Below are 16,432 nucleotides of genomic sequence, written 5' to 3'. Positions count from 1 at the left end.
TTACATGCAAAGCACTAACTGAAAATAGTAACAAGAGAAAAAACTTATTTTATAAAGCAAAACATTGCAGATGATTACATTCAATGGAGATGATCAATGCAGAATTTAACTATTCTCTCCTTCCCAATTAACCAAGATGAATAATTACTATTTTAAAAAGGAGAACTCAGAAAATAGAGTCAGAAAACATAGGAAGACAAATCTTGAAGTGTCTCTAGAAGTCTCAGTAGAGTCCATAGGACCAATATCCACAGCAAGATGAGCAGCAGCAGCAGCCATGCCCATACCTACTCCAACATATTCCAGGCTACCATAGCCACAGCCCGGGTGTCCCCGTAGTTACTGTAGCAGCTCATGTTGTTTAGAGTGGAAGGTTCTGTCAGGGATTAGGGAACCAGTGTCCTCAGTCTGAACATCAATATCTGCCCAGGACTTTTATATACCTTCAAAGTGGGTAGAGCGATCTACAGTATTGTTGAAACTCATAATTCACTCTGTTTTACATTTAAAGACTTAATTACTTTCATGTTTCTTTAGGCAAAGAATTCACACTGGATATATACATTTTGCCTTCAGTCAAGATTCCCATGATCAAACCATGTGACTAATTATAAATAATTGCCATATTTGCAAATCTGAATAGATAGAACTGGGCTAGTTAGTGAAAATTAATTTACCAGGATTTTATGGAATTTCAGAAAAATGCTAGCTGCTCATGTGGGCGTACATATGTATGCACAGATGTTTTAACTGAAGTATTTTGTCAAAATGTCTATGCATCTTTTTCTTTCCATATTTGTATTGATGTCTTATAGTTGTACATAATGTTGGGATTTATTGTTATGTATTCATACATGCACACAATATAACAATATAGTTTAGCCAATATCACTCCCAAACACTTCCCTGCTTCCTCCCCTCTTCCCACCCTGTGGTCCCTTTCCTCTTCTGAGCTCCCTTTAATTTTCTTTAGTTCTCCACTCTCCATCTTTCTTTTCCATTTTCCTCTCTAGCTTCCACATTTGAGAGAAAACATATGACACTTCACTTTCTGAACTGTCCTGGCCCGCGGGACATCAACGCAGGATGGCGAACCTAAGAGAGAAGGAATGAAAGGGACAAGAGACGCAGGGAGTGACAGCAAGACAGGAATTCTGATCAAGCTGCAAATTTTTATTGTTCTCACGGGTATTTATGCTGAGGGAATGGGGGTATGACGAGGTGCAGGCTGGTTGGCTGTGTTCTTCTACTGGGCTCCTGATAGGGTGCAAGTTCGCGCCGGTGGGAAGGTAAAGTTCGCGCCAGCGGGAAGGTGTAGTCCCGGAAGAGAAGCAGGGACGGCACCATAGGCGCCATATTGTAGGAACTATCAGCCAGGAGTGGGGGAGGGGCGCTGCTGCTTATTGTAAAGGTCAGAATGTTCTCAGAATGAGAACTTCTTCTTGGTCCCTGACATTGAACTTGACTTATTTCTATTAACATAGTAATCTCAAGTTCCATCCATTTTCCTGCAAATGATAAAATTTCATTTTTCTTTATGACTGAATAAAAACTACATTGTGCATACATACCACATTTTCTTTACCCAATCATCCACTGATGGACACCTGGGCTGGTTCCATAGTTTGCTATCGTAAATTGTGCTGCTATAAACATGGGTATGCAATATCCCTATAGTATGAAGACTTTAAATCTTTGGGATAAATACCAAGAAGTGCTATAGCTGGGTCTTATGGTAGTTCCATGCCTAGTCTTTTGAGGAACCTCCATGTAGATTTCCACAGTGATGGTACTAATTGATGATCCCACCAACAGTGTAAAAGTGTTCCTTTTTCTCCACATCTTCTCCAACTTTTATTATTATTTGTATTTTTGATGACTACCATTCTGACTGGTATAAGATGAAATCTCAGTATAGTTTTGATTTACATTTCCCTAATTACTAATGATGTTGAATAGTTTTTCATATATTTGTTGACCATTTGTATCTCTTCTTTTGAGAAGTGTCTATTTAATTCATTTATCCCTTTATTAATAGGGATTTTTTTTGGTGTTGTTTGAATTCTTCATATATTCTAGATATTAATCCTCTGTCAGAAGAGTAGCCAGCAAAGATTTTCTCCGATTCTTTAGATTTTTATTTCACATTCTTATTTGTTTCCTTTCTTGTGCAGAAGCTTTCTAATTTATTAACGCTTGGCTATTATCCTGGACTTTAGGGATCCTTTTGAAAAAGTCATTGCCTGTGCCTACATGCTGAAGTGTTGACCCTGTTTTCTTCTAGAAGTTGCAGTTTCTGGTCTAATTTTGAGGTTTTGATCCATCTTGAGTTAAATTTTTTGCGGGGTGAGAGATAAGAGTCTAGTTCCATTCTTCTACATATGAATAACCAGTTTTCCCAGAACCATTTGTCTAAAAGGCTGTCTTTTCTTCAGTGTACATTTTGGGCCCTTTTGTCAAGGATCAGATGACTGTAAATGTGTGGGTTTTTCTCTGTGTGTTCTATTCTTACCATTGGTCTATGTGTGTTTTGATGCCAGTATCATGTAACTTTTGTTACTACAACTCTGTAGTATAATTTGAAGTCAGGTATTGTGATGGCTCCAGCATTGCTTTTTTTGACTTGGGATTTCTTTGGCTATTCTGGGTCTTTTAGTCTTTCAAATGAATTTCAGGACTATTTTTTCTGATTTTGTGAAGAATGTCGTTGGTATTTTGATAGGGATTGCATTGAATCTGTATAAGTTTCAACAATATTAATTCTATCAGACTGTGATCTTGTTCCAGATCTGAGAAAGACATACTTCTATCAACCATTGTCCCTGGATTTAGAAGCAGCGCAACTTATAAAACATTGACCAGTGGAGACTTTGGGGTTGCATAACTCAGTAGTCAACTCCTTCTATGCCCAAAAGTTGAAAACCAAAATGAGAGTGAGGATTATGCCATTCCTCTTTCGGTCCCATCAGCGTCTGGAATGACTTACGGCAAAGAGCAGAAACCCACACAAATGTGCAAGGTAAAAACAAAGAGCTTGGGCTGGAGTTGTGGCTCAGTGGTAGAGCACTTGCCTCGCATGTGTAAGGTCCTGGTTCAATACTCAGCACCACATATAAATAAATAAAATAAAAGATCCATTGATAACTAAAAAGATAAAAAAGAGGGAGCTTACTGAACACAAGCTGAGCTGTAGTAGAGGTCAGTTAGGATACGAATGGTCTGTAAAATGAAAAGGCGAGCTGAAATCTACTCTCTCTGCCTTCTCATTTCTTTTTCCTTTTGTTTTTCAGTTTCTAATTCTTGTCTTTTCATTTGAATCCCCCTATCTCATGCATTGCCCAAATGTCAGTCATTATCTATCAAAACTTCAGATGCACGTTCCTTTTGCCTTTGCAATCTCTTTTTGGAATTTATGATAGACAAACCCACACAAGTGTGCAAAAAAAAAAAAAAAAAAAAAGGATGTATAAAGGTCTTTGAAAAGCAAACAACTTGGAAGCAATCTAAATGTCCAACAATAAAGGTCTACTTATTGGGCATGGAAGTGCATGCCTATGCACCACTGAGGTGAGTGGATGGCTTGAGCACAGGAGTCAGAGATAAGCCTAGACAACACAGTAATATGATACCACAAATGAATGAACAAAAAAGAAGGACTGGGGGTGTAACTCAGTGGTGTTGCATTTGCCTAGGATGTAAGAGGCATTGGGTTCAATCCCTAGCACCACAAATGAAAGCTGGAGGCAGGCTACCTTTTATGCTATACTATACTATACTACCTTTTATACTACACTCTGAATGATATATGCGGTAGACATTTCTAGTACTCATTTCTAGTACATTTCTTTTTTTTTGTTTCTTTTTTGTACCAGGAATTGAACCCAGAGGTGCTTGATCACTAAGCCACATCCCCAGCCCTTTTTATTTTTTATTTTGAGTCAGGATCTCACTAGGTTGATTACAGTTGATTAGGGCCTTAATAAGTTGCTGAGGCTGGTTTTAAAATTAAAATCCTCCTGTCTCAGCCTCCTGGGCTGCTGGGATTACAGGCGTGAGCCTCCACACCCAGCCTCTGGTATATTTCTCGATCCCTTCTCCTTTTGGGCACACAGAAAAATTATATACGTCCCTGCCCCTTTCTGGTTTGTCATGACAATGTGATTTCCTTTGGCCCCTGAAATTTGAGAAGTATTTTAATAGTCCATTAAGATTCTCCACACTTCTCTGCTGTACCAATTGTCGAAGAACATATCGGAATGGAGGGTCAGGAGACAGAAGCAGCCCAGTCACTGAACCATCACAGCGAGGACAGCAGACTTCACATACAGAAGAAATAATATTTTTTAAATGTTTTGGTGGTGTTTGTTATCACAACATAACTTAGATTATCCACACTGATACAGTGTATTGTGCAACCAATACAATGAATGAGGTAGAGTACATGCTGAAATGGAAAATGTTTAGAATATATTAAGTTAAAAAAAAAAACAGGGCCATAATCATGCATAGAATTATTCTATTTGAGGGCTGGGGAATGTAGCTCAGTGGCAAAGTGTTTACTTAGAATTGTTCTATTTGTGATTTTTTAAAACAAGATACCAATAGAAAAAAAAAAAAAAAGCTGAGAAACTCTTCCAGATTAAAGGACAATAAAGAGAAATGACAACTAAAGGCAATGTAGACCTTGGACAGAATCCTAGGACAGAAAAAAATTAGAATTCATTTTCTTTGCTATAAAAGAAATTACTGGGATAATTAGTGAAATTTGAAGAAGGTCTATAGATTTGTTAATAACATAATATTGGTGCTAATTTCTTGATTTTTATAATTATACTTAGGTTATTGAGTAAAATTATTTTGTTTTTAGGAAGCACCCTGATATTTTGTGTTCCAGTGGCATCATATTGTAATCTAATTTCAAATTGTTCAGAAAAAATACATGGAGAGGATAAGACATCAAATATAGTAAAACACTAATATTTGGAGAGTCTGGGTAAAGGGTATGTGTTTTTTGTCTTGTTTTTATAATTTTTCTATAAATCTAAAATTATTTCAAAACAAGAAGTCCCAGATGTCACCTTGCTACATATATGTATATGTTTTCATATGCTTAGAGATATTTTGGAAACTATGGAATATAATTATCCTTACATGAGTGGATGGGTAGATGGGTCTGATGTTCTCGGGTAGAAGGGAGACTTCTACTTTTCCTTGTGCACCCTTTTGTTCCATGTGAATTCCCCAGAGATAATAAATGACAGTGGTTGTTTTCTAACACTGTAGCTTTTTGAAGTAATTTGTTTTGGTTTGCTAATATACCAGGTGACTCCTAGCAAAATAGAAACTGCTACAGGAGAAATATAACCACCTGAACCATAATCACAGGAAGTAAAGGAATTTGAGATCCCGTTGTAGCATGAAACATTTTCTGGAAACCTTAAGCATAAATTTCTGATTTTAAAATGTAGTAGATAAATTTAAATAAATGGTAGTAATGGTGAAGAAAATAAGCAATAGAAATGGTGAAAAACATGATTTGGAAGACATCCTAGATGTGCAACAAGTAACTAATAAGATTATCTGAAGGAGAAAAGGAACAATTAGAGGAGTAGCAATAATTTAGAGAAGATGATAATCTTAGGATCTTTTGGAGTCCAAGAAAAGATTATGTAAAAAGGGAAAACATCAGCCTGTTATCACATTTCTCATTCAAAACCTGAAGCTATAGAGAATAGAATAAAATTCACTGACTGCTAAGAGAAAAACCAGTCCCAAACCACTGTATTCGAGAATCTTCAACCAACTGAGATATTGTATTTTGTTATGGTAAAAGGAAGATCTGTATGAATCTACAGAGATTCAGGAAACACATCACAGAAGCCCCCATGGATAATACAGATAACAACTGAGTCAGAGCTGGGGTAAGGAAGGGCCACATACTCATTTACTGTTAATGATAAACTGTAATAAGAAATTTCTCTGGGGGTGGGAGTTGTGGCTCAGTGGTAAAGTGCTTGCCTAGCATGTGCGTGGCCCTGGGTTCGATTCTCAGCACCACATATAAATAAATAAAAATAAAGGTCCATTGACAACTGAAAAAATATTTTTAAAAAAGCAATCTGTTCCTGATCCAGAATTCCTCAGGTATATATTCAAGGTAAAATTAGTAAAAGTGAAGATATATTAATGAATTAATAAAGATGAATAAATATAAAAATCCAACAATCACTTTTTACCAAAAGGCAACAATTAAAAAGAACAGTGAATTCTATGGCTGGAGGCAAGGGGGTGAGCACAGAAGCACACAAGCTTGAATATTACGTTTGGATCTATAAATTCAATAGAGAGCTCTCTCCTCCTCGCTTTCATGTGCTCTCCTCCTGGCTTTCACTCTCTCTTTCTTGGCGCATTCTCTCTCTTTCTTGGCGCATTCTCTCTCTCTCTCTCTCTCTCTCTCTCTCTCTCTCTCTCTCTCTCTTCTCTCTCTCTCTCTCTCTCTCTCTCTCTCTCTCTTCTCTCTCTCTCCTCTCTCTCTCTCTCTCTCTCTCTCTCTCTCTCTCTCTCTCTCCCCCCCCCCCCCCCTCTCTCCCCTCTCTCCTCTCTCCCCTCTCTCCTCTCTCCTCTCTCTCCCCCTCCCACCCTGCAGGGAGACACTCTGCCTGGCTGCTTAATAAAATCTCTTGTGTGAGTTCCTGCATCCAGAGTGGTTTCTGGGTGCTTTCATTGGTGCCGTGACTCAGATGGGCTCTTCTACCGCCATTACGCAGGTAGAATCCCATCTGTCGCCCTCCACAACTCCCAGACACTGGTCTCATCTTCCATTTGCCTGGTCATCTAGTCACTGACCGGCCTCACTCAGTAAGTGGCTTCTCCCCTGTTTTTTGTTACCTGGGAAGTGACCATTGAGTGTACTGCACCCCCGAGGCTTTCTGCCGGTCAGGGGGACACTGTTCCTGCAACCACAGCTGAATCCCTATACTGATTGCTGGGGGAGAGCTCCGGGCTGATGGGGGATTCTTTCCTAAAAGGACTGCCTCCTGTGAGACCTACTCCAGTCCCGGGTTCTCTCTACGACATTTTTGTCCCTACGAAAGCCCCGGCGCCAGGCATCGGGTACACCTACAGGCTTAGCCTCGGCGCTTACCTAGTGGTAGTGACAACCCTCTGGAGAACTCGTCCTTCGCTCAGGTGATTCCCTGGGGGCCGAGGGCTGCCTCGCCTCTATATTCACCAATTCCTCTCTAGTAGTGGGCAGCTCGCTCTACCCACCCCTGTGTTGCCCTTAATTAATTTAAAAGTCCCTCAGCCTAACCCCAGACCTCAAACCAAACGGCACTTTAGATCCCAACATTTTTAGGGATCTTTTTAATTTCTGAGAGTGCTCAGGGAAATTGAAAGAGATTTCCCTACATTATCTTTGCTCTTCCTGCAAACCCGAACTTTCTCTCTTCTTCTTCTCCCTCCCTCTCTCAGCCTTTCTCTTTCTTGCTCTCTCATGCTATAATTAATGACCATTATCTTTTTTCTTCTAGGACTATTGTTTTGTTTTTCTTAAATGCTATATATTTTGAGCTCACAATTTTGATCCTACATACCTGGGTTAATGTTTTTTTAATCGGTTCTATTTTTATTCAACTCTAGAGTTATTTTTGAACATCTGTTACATTGCAATGGAGATAAAAGCTGCAAGGCCTTTGCTTTTGTGTTATGTGTATATCATGTTGTCTAACATCTTGTTGTCTATGTATGTACATGATAACAAAATTGACATAAATAACAAGTGCTCATAAAATTAAAATTTAAAAAATGGATCCAGATACCTTAATTCATGTGATTTAAAAGGATCAATTTAAATTGGGTAAACAAATGAAAGTAAAATGTCTTTGAAATTACTTACCTCACAAGTCTCCAGGTGGTCAAATTAATAAAATGTTTATCTATAAAATGACTAATATTAATTGTTTCTAGGACTTTTCTTCCACAGAAAAGAGATGGCAGATACTATTCAATATGCTTGTCTGATATCTTTATTTTTACAGTAAAATCAGTAGATTTGACATGTATGGGATTACTCTAATGTGTTCAACTCCTTAAAACATTGCTTTGTGTCATCACTAAAAAAAAGGTTATAAAAGGTTCTAGGTATGGAAATATATCTAGTAGAAGGGAGAGGAAAATGTTTCTGGGTAGGAAAGTCTTTCTGTGATGAAACCTGGGATGGGATCCACAGTCATTGCCTGCTGGCTCTCCCCTCATGGGGATCTGAGCCACCTTGACCATGCCCCCCACTCCCTGATCCACCATGGTATGTTTCTGCCTATTGCTGTTGCCAACCTCCTCACCCACCCTAGAATTAGACTCTGGACAGTCTTCCCTCTACTGGCAGTGAGTCCTCAGAGCTCTTCTACGGTGGCCCTGAACTAACTCTCTCTCTCTCTCTAGGAAAACCACAGCACAGGGTCTTCCTCGACTTTGGCCTCAGACCTGTTAGGGACAGTAGCAACCCTCACTGATGGTCTGCTCCTATATGGGAAATCAGAGAGGTTGTGGGGATACCCCTTCCTCTCCTATTTCCCTTCTCCAGGATCCTGAGAACTCTTAGCCATGGGCTCTGCCCAATCTAAAATTCTCTGTAACCCCCACCCCCTTGACCGTCTCCTCAGAAACATTTGACCTCTCCATTTGACTCCAGATCTCAAAACTCACAGACTCATTTTCTACTGTAACACAGTCTGACCCCAGTATAAGTTACATGATGACTCCTTTTGGCCAGATAATGGGACTTATACAACTTCTGTTAACACAGCAGCAAGCCAGTAGAGATTCCCTATGTTCAAACCTTCTCTTCTCTTCTCTTCACTCTTGCCCCTCTTTGTGTCAAAATAACTGTAAAGTCATAAACATTAAAGTTAAAGCCCAGTACTCTTACCTTATGGCTGGTGAGACTGGTTTGCTGGATGTTTAAGATCAAACTTAGATTAAAATACAGGGGACAAGAAAAACAATATTTGGTTCTTGCCCTCTGAGTCAGCCTGAACCCAGGGAATGGGAGAGCTTCTCTAAGGGGCTTTGCAACTCTGGGTCATATGACCTCCCAATCAGGGAGATTAATGAGACCAGTAGAGGATGAAAAGCCAACCAGTGCACCTGCTGCAAAGAGGAGAGTCATTGAAAGAGGGGGACATCCTGATGCTTCCAAAGGAAGTCACCTCATCAAGGAGACCCTACCTAGCAAATGGCACTAAAGGAGCTAAGAAGCTGCTCTCAAGTTCTCCACAAGTAACCCCTGTGGGAACTCAGCTGACACTTAACAACAGATTAAGAACAAGTTCAATTTGACCAGCTTGTTCTTGAACACCTAGCAAAACAGTTAAAATCAAAATATAACCATTTCTGGGCACTTAAAAGAAGAAACAATAGTTAAATGTAACTTAAGATATACACTTATGTTAGCCCCAAGAATAAGACTGGAGGCTACTAAAGAGATTCTTAGGAAGGAGTGCCTGATAAACATAAAGAGAAACTACCAGAGTCAGAAATTTTTGGTCATTTTAACATCTACAGATCTTCCTAAACAGAACCATGCCTGCTAAATTGCCCTCAGAAGGTCCTACAAGAGCAGATACACAAGTTCCAGAGCTGGCAGACACACACAAGTTCACCAACCAATCAGCCAAACAACTGCTTCTCCTTCAAGACTACCAGGCCCTGACACCCAAAGCCAAGACACCTCTGGCTCCAAAAACTCTGCTCCCACTAAAGTCCTCCCTAATTCTTTTTTTTTTTTTTTTTTTTTTTTTTTTTTACAGGAATGAGACTCTTTGGCCCCTAACCAGCAGGAAAAAGTTACAGAAGAAAGACCATTGTCCCACCACCAGTATGTATAAAAACAAAAAGGGAAGAATGTTGGCATCAGATCTGCTATTTTGCTACCGCCATTATTCTCCCTCCTCCACACTACTTTACAACCCAGATTGTTAGTCCAAGAACTTCCTCGTCAGCCATTGGTCTGTTGTTATTAGCCTGCAAAATTCCACTACTTGAGAATAGTTCCCCCGCCATTTTCTCTCTCTCTCCTCCTGGTTTTCACTCTCTCTCTTGCCTGCGCACACTCTCTCCCTCTTTCTCTTATTTTCTCTCTCTCACCCTGCAGGGAGAAACTCTGCCTGTCTGCTTAATAAAATCTCTTGCGTGGGAAAAAAAAATTCAATACAGACCATAGAGAACAAAATCTGGCAGTACCTTTTAAAATAAAAGATTACATTCTCACTTCTGCTAGTTCTTAGAAACAAATGCAGCACTATGGAAGAATGTGCATACAAGGATTTTTATTGTAGCACTTTTTATAGGGATAAAAACTGGAAACAAAGTATATGCCCATCAATAACAAAATGATTGATTAGGTTGTAGTATTCCCACCTTATAGAATATCAAGGAACATAGAACATTAGATAACTAAAAGAATAAGTGAACTCTATCAATTGAGTTAGATTTTCACTATGGATTTTTACTAAGAAAAGGAAATTCAGAAAAATGGTAGCCTTTTATTTTGTAAAACAATGAGAAAATCTCCATTTGGGGTGGGGTGTGTGTGTGTGTGTGTGTGTGTGTGTGTGTGTGTGTGTTTTAAAGAATAGGAATATGCAAGGATATACACTAGGTTGCTAACATTTCCAGGAATAGTGGGTTGGAGCTAGAAAGGAGAGGGAAGATAGGGGAGGTAAGCAGGGCAAGGGAAGCGAGCAATAATTTAGTACTTCATTATAAGTGTAGCACCTAGGTAGAGTGGGCTGCTGTTTTGCAAATAGCTTTAAATTTGTTAAAATTTCATACATTTCTGTATTGCTTTTATGGATGTTTTCTAATTATAGGGCTATGGTTGAATGAATGTTTTGTCTAAATTAGAGATGCATAATGTATTATTCAAGATTAGCAATGAATTCTCTTCTGTAGAAAACAGAATGAACAGATTTTATTGTGAGTATTGAAAAAAGGCTAAGTTGCACTTCTTTTGAAACCTGGAAGTCTGCCCTCTTGGTCATAATTTTCCATTCTTTCCTGAAGAAATGATATTCAGAAGCTAGAAGTGGATAATATTCAAGATTTATATAATTTTAGAAACTGTAAACTTATGGTTCAAATAATCCCACTGTCATGAACATAATGGTAGAGATGGGACAATCTTTGGAAATTAACAATCTACTTTTGCATATTAATACATCATGACTTGGACTATGTAATCATAAAAATTCCCTACATTATTTATTCTCAGAGTGGATCTTTTTATTGACTTCTACTTATTTTTCACATCAAAGTTAGGAAAGGATGGTAGAATGAGACAGACATTATTACCCTATACACATGTACGATTACATGTGTGACTCAGGACCATGTACAGCCAGAGGAACAAGAAGTTATGCTCCATTTGTGTACAATGTGTCAAAATGCATTTTACTGTCATGTATAACTAATTAGAACACATTTTTTTAAAGTTAGGAAAATTTGCTTTTAGAAAGTCATTTACTAATAAAAACAGTGAAACTTTTTTAAGTAATAAAATAGAGGGTACTAAGTTTTTTCTAGGGTTTCTTAATAAAAAATCTATCTGGGCAAACTTTAATATATTAATGCTCTTCATGGACATTTGTATTTTTAAAAGAAAAAAGTGTTAAGACTAGGGATAATATTCTGATACAGTATTTTAGACTTTAAAGAAAATTAGGATTTGACCTCTGTTGGTCAAGGAGCCTCTAGAGTACAAGGAGAACCAAGAACCAAGGAAGTGGGTCCTATTCCTCCTGTCTGCCTGGCTCCCTGCCTGTAAGTCAACTCCATTCCTCAGAGTCCACTAGTTAACAAAGATCAAATGAAAATGCTCCTGGTCTGATTAGAGCAATTACCAAAATCTTTTTGTTCATTTCCAACTTCACCTTTTATTATTCTGCCTCTGGCTTAGAAAGCATAATCTCTTTGCCCAATATTCTCCCTTCGGGTTCCACACCCCAAATCCTGACTTTGCCTGGGATCATCTAGGCCTGGTGTTTTTCTTACCCTACTAGGTACAGTTTGACTTTCCTCTCTCTCAAATAGTTTTGATCTGGACCCTTTCCTCTCTATGTCAGGGCTTTGTCAGAAAACAACATATGATGCAAAACTGCATCCCAAGATTTCTTGTATAGTGTTGAATTGTGTGTTAGTCATCTTTTCATTGCTGCTACCAAAATACCTGACTAAACAACTTAAAGGAGGAAAAGTTTATATTGGGCTTAGTTTCAGAGGTCTCTTGTCCTGGTTGACCATGCTATGTTCATTTCTCTGGGCCTGAGGTGAGACAGAACATCATGGTAGAAGGGCAAGGTAGAGAAAACCTGCTCAGTTCATGGCAGCCAGGAAGCAGAGAGAAAGAGAGAAACAGGCCAGGAAGAAGATAAACCCTTCCAGGACACTCTCCTAGTGGTCTCCTTCCTCCAAATAGGTCCCATTTCCCAGTAGGCTATTCAACTACCAATGGATTAATGAATGAAATGAGGTTAGAGCCCTTATGATCCACTTACTGTGTAAAAACTCCACCTCGGAACCTAACTGTGTTGGGACCAAACTTTCAACATGAGATTTTTAGGGACGTTCCAGATCCAAATGATAACAAATTGAAATGGAGCCTGCGTTATGTGATTTGAAAGGTTAAAGATCCTAGAAGAGTCATTACATACATGGAAGTACTGTCAAGGAGATGGTAGGGTTGGTGTCTCATTGTGTCTCCAGTCTGTGGGACTCCGAGAGGCAGTGCCAAATGCTCCATCTCAAATCTCTTTTCCATCTTCTACCTTGTTGACTGTAGTTCTTTTAGACTTACTGTTAGTGAACTGCATAATTCAGCTCTTCCTGGTGGGACCTATGAGATGGTTTTCTGCAGATATGCTTCTTTCACCATATGTTGATTTTATTATTGTAATTGGAACATTTCCAAGTTCTTCACATTTTGGAGGTCATTCTTCTTTAGTACCAAATGAGTGGGGTCTAAGTTTCGGTCTTCATTTCCAAGGTTGTCCTCTTGCTTTGGAATGATGCTCTAATCCTGGTAAACATCTGTTGTCATCTTAAAGCTTTCTTTTTCCCCTACTGCTGCTTTTGTTTCCTAATAATTGTATTTTTCAGCTTTTCATCACTATAATGAAATAATACTTATGAAGAAAAAAGGAGGTATATTTAGTTCATAGTTTGGGAGATTCCAGCACATGACACTGGCATTGGATCAGCTCTGGCAAGGGCCCTCTTGAATGCATCATATCATGATGGATGACAAAAGGGGGAGTACATGAGGGACTAAATAAAAAGATACCATCAAATGGGAAGCAAGAGAGCTGGGTAGGGCCGCTCAGGCTTTCATAACCCTCTTTAGAGACTCTCTAAGGGGCCCCACAAGAAATACCTTAATCTCTTTTAAGGACATGCCCCCAGTAATCCAAAAATATCCTGCTAGGCTCCATCTCTTAAAGATTCCCTACTATCTCCCACCACCACACTGAGGAAACAGCTTCCAGCACATAGAATCTGGAGAGACAAATCACACCCAAACCATAGCAACTTTAGACCCCAAATTTTCATGCAGACCTCTTGCTTGATTCCCCAAAACACAGGCAGACCAGATCTCGTGTGTTGGTCAGGACTCAGGAGTTGAGACAGAAACTTAGCTCAAATAGCTTTCAAGAACAATAATAAATGATAGTAAAAGAGAATGTGTTGGTTAAGGTAGTTAAAAATCCAAGGATCTCTGAAGTACAAGTCTTATTTGGATTTCAGGACTCAAACAATATGATCAGAAATTGGTTTCTCTTCATCTCTTGGCCCTGATTTCTTCTACTTTGGTTTCATTTTCAAGCAGACTTTCCTGAGTGGGAGCAGCCAGATATCCAGGTTTATGATGCCACCATTTTAGCCCAGCAGAAAGAAGTCCAAAAAACATCCTAGCACTAGGTCTTTTGCATCCTGTCTTGGATGCTTACCTTAACCCTTAAATAATCATTGTGACAAAGGCACTTGGTGTTTGGAGGCTAGGGTGAAATTGTCGGTGTTAAAGAATCAATTCCACACAGGGACACGTGAATGAGAGTGGGGTAGGAGTTGTTTCTAAAAGAAAAACAGCTTCATGTCACCAGAGGGAACATGAATGCTGAGAAGTTAAAAAAAAAAAAAAAAAAAAGGCATATGCTCATTACATTTATACATTAGTAAGGAAAATTATTATAAATTTAAAAAAAATCTACTCCACGTGGTTGGGCATGGTGGCACATACCTGTAATCCCAGTGCCTCATGAGATTGAGGTGGGAGGATCACAAGTTCAAAGCTAACCTCAGTAACTTAGTGGGCCTCCAAGCAACTTGGCAAGATCCTGTCTCTAAATAAAATAGAAAAAGTGCTGGAGATCTGGCTCAGTGGTTAAGTGCCCTTGGGTTCAATTCCCAGTACAAAAAAAAAAAAAATCCATTCTACCTTAATATTAATGCATATTGGTATCCTGGTTTTTAGATCTATCTTTGCAGAGAGTGGGTCTTCTGACTCATTCTTCTTCGGCCCTTGCTGGGAACATCTTTGAGACAGAATGTGTAAGAAACAAGGTTGCAGCTATTTCTCCCCTGATTCAGGCCCCTCCCCACAAACCATTTTGTAATCTAGATTGTTAACTTTCTTGTCAGTCATTGGTCCAATTAGCCCATGGGCTTTTACTATTTAATGGTAATTCCCCTGCTATTTGCTCTTCTTTTCTCTCTCTCACTTTTTCTCTCACTCTCACTCACTCTCATTCTCTCACTCTCTCACTCTTTCTCTCTCTTTTGTCCTTAAAAGCAGACACTCTGTTTGTCTGCTCATAAAGTTTCTTGTGTGAGTTCTTGCATCGGAGTGCTTTCTGGGTGCTTTCATTGGTGCCGTGACTTGGATGGGCTCTTCTACCACCACTGAGGCGATGGAATTCCATTTGACTCCCCAGATCCCTAGATGCTCACTTTACATTTGCCCAGATGCTCAGTTGCACATCCACCACCAGCTTCAGATTGGTGAGTTTTCCCCTGGGTCACCTTAAACATTCCTCTACTGACATGAGATGCGACCGTTGATCATCCAGCACCCTCTAGGAGATTGAGGAGTAGGGGTTCACCCAGCCATGACTTTTATAGTTATGACTGGCCCCCTTAGTTGACCTTATCTGACGGGTGGGTCCCTGATCTTTATGATGGAGATTCTCTTTCAGGGTTGAGGCTCCTCTCTCTTGAAAATCCCGGCATCAGGTCCTCAACTCTGTTGGTTTTTGCCCAGCAAACACTGATGGGGGTGATGACTCCCCTCATTGTGCTGCCTTCTCATCTCCAGTCAATTAGTCTGTGACCTCGGGACACTTTGAACACTGACTTGGCTGTTTTTTAGTCTCCACCATGGGATCTAGGTCTTCCATTCCAGCATACTCATCTTTGGGACATTTACTAGAAATCCTTTCACCTGATCCCTAACCTAGAGCCATCATAACTTATTTGCTTGTGTAATGATATTTGGCCACAGTATCCTTTGCATAATCAATCTAGGTGACCGGTTAATGGCACTTTGAATACTAATGTTTTGAGGGACTTATACAACTTCAGTGAATGAGTGGCAAGTGGAAAGAAATTCTTTATCTTCAAGTTTTCTCTTTCTGACACACTAAACTTGATTTTTTCCTCTTCCTGCAAACCTGAACATCTCCTTTTGGCTTCTTCTCCCCCTCCTAATCCCTTCCCTTTCTCCGACTTTCATCCAGCTAACGAACCACACCCATACCAGTCTCCTGAGGCAGAGCCCCTGCTCCTCCATCTTCTTTGCCCTGCCCTGTTTCTGCTTCCACCCACCCGCCGGCCCAGCCTGCCTAGCATTCCTGTCTTGCAGTCTTGCACACATGTTCTTGCCCCGCTATGGGAAGTGGCTGGTGTGAAGGGAGTGATCAGAGTCCATGTTCCTTTTTCACTTTCTCATCTTTCCCAGATAGAGAAGTGGCTAGGATCCTTTACCTCTAACTCCGCAAACTTCATTAATTTCAGTATCTCAGTCATATGACCTTACCTGGCATATTTATATGATCATGTCCAACACCTTGACCCTTGAGGAATGCAGGAGAGTCTAGGAAAAGGTGCACAATTATGCAGATGAGGCTCACCAGTCGACCCCGGCCCATTCCATTGGGACTGAAGCAGTACCATATAGGGAGCCCCAGTGGGACTATAACACGGGGATCGGGTGTCTGCGGTGGGATGAGTTCCAAACTTGCATCCTTGCAGGTCTCTGTAAGGCCACCATTAAACCTATTAACTATGATAAACTTCAGAAAGTAATACAGGACAAGATTAAAAACCCATCTGCCTTTCTGAGTCACTTCACAGAGGCCATGCTCAAATATACTAACCAGGA

Source organism: Sciurus carolinensis, chromosome 6, assembly GCF_902686445.1.
Source record: "Sciurus carolinensis chromosome 6, mSciCar1.2, whole genome shotgun sequence".
NCBI lineage: Eukaryota > Metazoa > Chordata > Mammalia > Rodentia > Sciuridae > Sciurus > Sciurus carolinensis.
This window is presented reverse-complemented; position numbering follows the sequence as displayed.